The sequence below is a fragment of the Alosa pseudoharengus genome, unplaced genomic scaffold (genome assembly GCF_046254945.1).
Source record: "Alosa pseudoharengus isolate Yale_2024_CS ecotype anadromous, Long Island Sound unplaced genomic scaffold, YU_APseudo_1.1 YU_APseudo_1.1_scf_12, whole genome shotgun sequence".
NCBI classification, from domain to species: Eukaryota; Metazoa; Chordata; class Actinopteri; order Clupeiformes; family Clupeidae; genus Alosa; species Alosa pseudoharengus.
Window position 1 is genome coordinate 35,160,330 of NW_027468587.1, and position 5,917 is coordinate 35,166,246.

The window sequence follows — 5,917 nt, forward strand, 5'->3', positions numbered from 1 at the left end:
ATTCAACAAGTCTGCGTTAAATGGGCATTCATAGTTTGTTAACAATTAATTGTACAATTAGTTAACGACATATGTGTGCTCCAGCGATCCCTTCCTTTTTATGTGGGTAGGCTACGTGTCAGAATGTAGTGAATATGTAGGCTACTGCTTTTATTTGTATAGTGCTTTTCGTGCAGCAATGTAAGGAGATTTCCAAAGGAAGTTAAAAAGGTCAAATACAAAGCCAGACCATATATAAAACACATAAATACAAGATATAACAACTAAAATGACCTGCAGAATGGAAAGATCATGAAGCACATTGGTGGATTAAAAACATATGTTTTAGTATTCAATGATTGTGCCATCTTCAGGCCAGTCTGAGGAGTGGTGTTGCAGGAGTGTGAGTTAAAGGCATCTGAACGGTATAGAGAGATTTGAAAGATTTGAAAACCAGTAAAAGTTTTTTAAAAATCCATTTTAAAACTAACAAGCAACCGGTGAAGGGACTGGAGAACAGGTCCTAGATAGAGTAGCAATTTATTTTGGGACGGATCCGCATGAAAGCCTTTAGATCCGTCTGTAGCGGAAATACGGTAGGGTAGGGTAGGCTATTTGACTGTGGGCCACGCCTGGGCACCTGATACGAGGTTTCAGCGTGGCTAGCAATGCAGTTTTTTTCACAGGTTTACAGATTTGTCCCAGGTCCAGTGACGGACTGGACGATCTGGCATTTGGGCAGATGCCAATCACGAAGCGGCATGTTTGTCGGGTTTGCGCGGCCCATTTATCGTAAAGACGGTTTTTTATCTCTCGGCCCACTATCAAGCATCAATAGTGTTACATGGCTTCGAATAAGTCATTTATCTCCAGTGTTGGGGGTAATGCGTTACAAAAGTAATGTAATTACTGTAATATATTGCTGTTTGCGGTAACGCGGTAATGTAAGGCATTACAAAAAAAAAATTGGGTAATATTTACTCGGTACAAACTTCAGTAACGCGCGTTACAATGCAGTTTAACCCAAAATTAAGCGCTTGTTTTGTTTTGATACATATTCGCAAACACCACGCGAGAACAACAGAGGAGAAAAAATCCGCGCAAAATAGTAGAACGTTATCTCCTGATAGCCTACTGGTTGAATATGACTGTGGCTGCAGCAGACTCGCAGGCGAACTCTATTTGCGGGATGGACATAAGCCTACGCTCATTATTTTCAGCTTGTCATAGACAAGGCTATGAAGAACATAATAGTTAGTGCACTTTGTGTGCGAAACCGAAACATCTCTCAGCTCGCGAAATAGCACAAGTAAATTAATGAAACATCTAAAGTAGTGCCACGCTAATCTTTTTGATTCTTGATAAAACACAAACTATGCTGTTGTGCATGTCAGCTTTGTGCTGTGAACTTAAATTGAAGAGAATAAAGGGATAGAAATGCAGAAAAAGATTGTGTAGCCTGGCAGTGCCACCGCTCCCACCACGCGCATCACGCACTTTGCGTTGGGCACCAAAGGACAGAGGGGGCACCCAAATGTAACCAATGAATAGTAGCTTTACTGCAAACTGCGTTTCACTCTTCATCAATAACGTTTACAATGTCAAAATGCACTAACACGATGTTACATGCAAGTTTGATACCTTTTGGGTTCCCTCAATCACCACCTAGTACTAGAATTGGAGGGTCTTCAATCATTCGTTTTCCAAGCATTTAGGCTACTGTACATGAAGCACATGATTCAATTTCCAAAGCAATGAAGGTTGCTTAAAACAACTTAACATTGTGCATATTATTGTTAATATTGTGCTATCAATGTAACTCAAACAAATAAGGCTTGTAAACAAGAGCTGGCAAAAGGGCATTATGACAACGTAAAGATCAATGCTCTTAAAGTGACAGTGCACCATTTATAAGTAAAACAGCATTTCTTCAGAAATTAATGTTTAAAAATACACAGTAATGGTCTGTAAATAATAGGCTTTACTTTAGGTGTTTGAGTTATCATTTAAATGTCACCCACTCAAAGCCACTCACTTAGGGCACCGAAATGGCCAGCAGGCCACCATCTTGACATGTCTTTATTAAAGGAACCGTATGTAAAAATTGTATTTCAATTAATCATAAAATTGCCATGATATGTCACTAGACATTAAGAAATCATGTTCATTTCAAATACTTATATCACTGACAACAGTAGTCTGGCCAGGATATTGTCATTTAAAAAGTGAAGTTGCAGCCCTCAACTGATGTTGATGTTGTCATGTTGTGTTTTGGCCTAATGCGCCACCCTCCACCAATCTACTAATCACAAAGTCAGTAGTGTTTCGTCATCCGGTTGCCAACTCTGCCAGTCAGAGGGGAGGGGAAGGGGATACTCTACAGTAATTTGAAAGTGATTGTAGTACCCGTTTTGGCCACAATCTTACATACGGTTCCTTTAAGCTTTGATTTACAATATAGTAGGCTCTCTATTGATTTTAATGAGTAGGCCTAGGCCTTAAAGTTACAGTATTTCTATCACAATTTACCAGACTTTGACCTTTTGTCGGTTTTTAACAAAATTCTGACTATGATTGTTCCTTGTATTGCATTATGAGCACTGCGCCTATTGCATTCTACTGTTGCCTTAAGCCTAGCTCAGTCATTATGCTATACCACATCTCCCTCCATTGGAAGAGCAAGCTGCATTGAGCATAATAAACTGCTTTTAGAATGGCAAATCCATATTTCTAGATATTTTGGTGAAAGTAACTTAAAAGTAATGCAATAGTAGTGTAATGCCTTACAATTCAGAGACAGTAATATTATAATGTAACAAATTACTTTGAAATGACAGTAATAAGTAATGCATAGTACATTACGTTTTTGAAGTAACTTGCCCAACACTGTTTATCTCTAACTCCCTTTTCCTCATGTCTGGAAACTGATCAGTATTTATACCAGACATGAGTCTCTACACTACAGTCATGGTGACCCTCAATATTTACATCAGTCTACATTCTTTTGTAACCTTATTCAATCAAATGATTTAAAAGTGCATTGTTTGAAATTGGAATACAACAAATATGCTGCCTGTAGCCTATATCTTTTATTTTATTATTGGTTTACAAAAGTTAGGCTACATGAAGCAAGGACTTCTGGGAATATCAAAACCGAATGCGTCTACTACCTTCAGCACGGGGAATTACCGATCTAGCGTGCCTTGATCCTCGGAATTTTCCCCTTATAACAGGTAATAAACTGCCCCCAAATGCACTTCGAAACATAAGAGAATGTCTGCTTAAATTTAGTGAAGGTGCTACCGTTGAAAATCTACAGTCGGAATTGACACATCTCGCCATGCTGGGACAGCCTGAAAAAGTCTCATCTAAACGAGTAGGCCTATACAGTCAATGCGTAGGACTTTGATGATGCCGCAGAGATATAGGAAGATACAGAAATAAACCTGGTGAGCAAGAAATGTGCTACCTGCAAGAATTGTGCAATCTGTTTCTATTTCCTTCTCCAGCAGTTAAACCTCTTTACCTGTGCCTACAACTATATATGGTTAGCAAATGAATTCCTACTGTCATGTAGCCTACTCAAGTGCCATGCAAACGGAGTTTTTCCACTCTTAAATTCATCAAGAATCGCCTAAGGACACGATTGTCACAGGATAATTTGGAGGCCTTTATGCTGATGGCGACAGAGAAAGAGGTCCTATAATGCATGACGTTAATTAAGACATGTTTGTGGAGCGGCTGCTCTGATGGGTTTCCCGTTTATCAACAAAACTACATTCGCGCGCAGCCATGGGGCAGAAGACGCTTGGTGCCACAACGTTATAAACTTGACTTAAATAGTCGGCTGCTGTAACCTACAATCGTAATTTTTTATATACCCCTGGTCCCCTGTTGTCTCAATGATAATAGCATCTCATGTCAGGCTATATTTCAGAGTTTGCCATTCATTTGCATTAACATCGTATTTTGTCATTTTTGGCGAAGACATGCATTCCTTTAGGGATATTGAACATATTGAACATTCTCTAACCATCGTGATTTCGAATTGGTGCAATGTTCAGCACAAAAACGTATTTTGTTCTTTTCATGGAGAGCACTGTTCTATGCTGCTTTCTGCCTCTTGCGCACGCATGTTTTCGTGACATTACATAGAAATCCATGTATTCTAGGCTCTTTTTTCATTTTCATATTTCATATTGCATTCATTTTTTTTGGAGGTTTGCATTGATATATCCATGTTCTTGGTTCAGTCTTTATGCATATTAAAGTTAGAGTTCATCACCAATGGGGCTACAAACGTGTTATGTCCGTGCATGTGAAGTTATATCTGTGTGTTTCGAGCACATGCATGCGCGTGCATGCGCGTCCTCGTGTGGGCCGCTGGTTGGTGAAAATGCCAGGGCCGTTTTTTAATCCCAGTCCGTCACTTCCCAGGTCCATTTTCCACGACTCAACCGAAAGTCAGGAGATGCATTTAAAATAAAAAACACTGATTTGGCCCAAACCTGTAATACAAATATGAGCCGAAGGACCATTATTTCACAGCAAGTCCAGGTGGTAATAAAGACATTAATTAAGGTTCTGATTCTGCTAAATTGAACAGTGACTTCATCAAGGTGAAGGTGAAGTAACACCTGTCCTGTTCTTTCCAAACTCCATGTCAACTGGCTGCCGTGGGAAAAAATGTGTTTTGGAGTGGCACAAATTTAGAAATCATGGGTGTGCAATCTGTGCCTATGGCCACTTCATTTCCACACTAAGGCAAGAAATAAGGCTATGAAGCTTAGTAGTTTAGTTGGTGTGGAGATTCAATTTCTAAAAACTGACCAATATTTTATATTTTTTCAAGTAGTATAGAGTTTTGCAGCAGGAGAGGATGGAGAGTTTGTTGCTGTCAATGTTCAGCCTCAGGTCACCTCCAACACTGACCAGCATGTCTCTGTGCTTTAGTGAAGGAGGAAGCCCGATTGGAACCTCGCCATAATACAGGTGAAGTGCAGGTAATGGTTTAGCTGTTTAAAAACAACTTTCTTTAAAAATTTATTTAAAAAGGGGAGGTTCAATATTGACCAATAGTTATTCAGAACTGCAGGGTCTAAGGTGATTTTCCTTAAGAGAGGTCTTACAACTAATTCAACTAATATAGGTTATATGAGTTAATAAAAGTTTAAGTGAAACAGATAAGATAGTAGCTGTTTATATATTTGTTGTACACAATTGTATGTAATTTCAATATGCACAACTCATGACCTTTTTTCCACACCCTTTTCAGATTTCTAACAGCTTCAACCGCTGTAGCTATCTTCGTGACAATACAAAATGAGAGTCTGCCAAAATTGTCTTCAAAGTAGTGCTTGGAGTACAATACAGCTGTACTTTTCTTTCCAAGGAGCCACACCAATTTCTTTGCCACTCCACAAATGAGGAGGTGTGCCCAACTATAGAGCAAAGGTGGCTTGAATAGTAGGCTATCACAGAAATAATTTACAGTAGGCTAGTTGATAAGACATATCAGCAGTATACTATGTACTAGATTTCACTAATCTTTATGTTCTGAAATGTTGATAGAGTTTATTTTTTAACTTGACTCATGCATCCTCACATCAGATCCACCAGAGGGCAGAAAGTGGCACAAATCCCAACTGTTTCCAATGGTCCTTCTGATGCACAGCTATGTTATTAATAGGTATTCAAATACCAACTCTATTCAACAGATCCATTTTAAATAAGTTGTTGGTGGTGTTTTCTTTGATTTGATTTATGTTTTTGAGTGTTTTTATTCTATTGTATTTTAAGTTGTTGCTGTTGCAGTTTTAAATCAAGTGGAAACATATTCTAACCTGCCAAATGTATGTAACATAACATAACTTAATTGTGTATACTGTAGCCTTTAGCACACTGTATACATTTGCATAAAGTTATTAATTAATGTAAA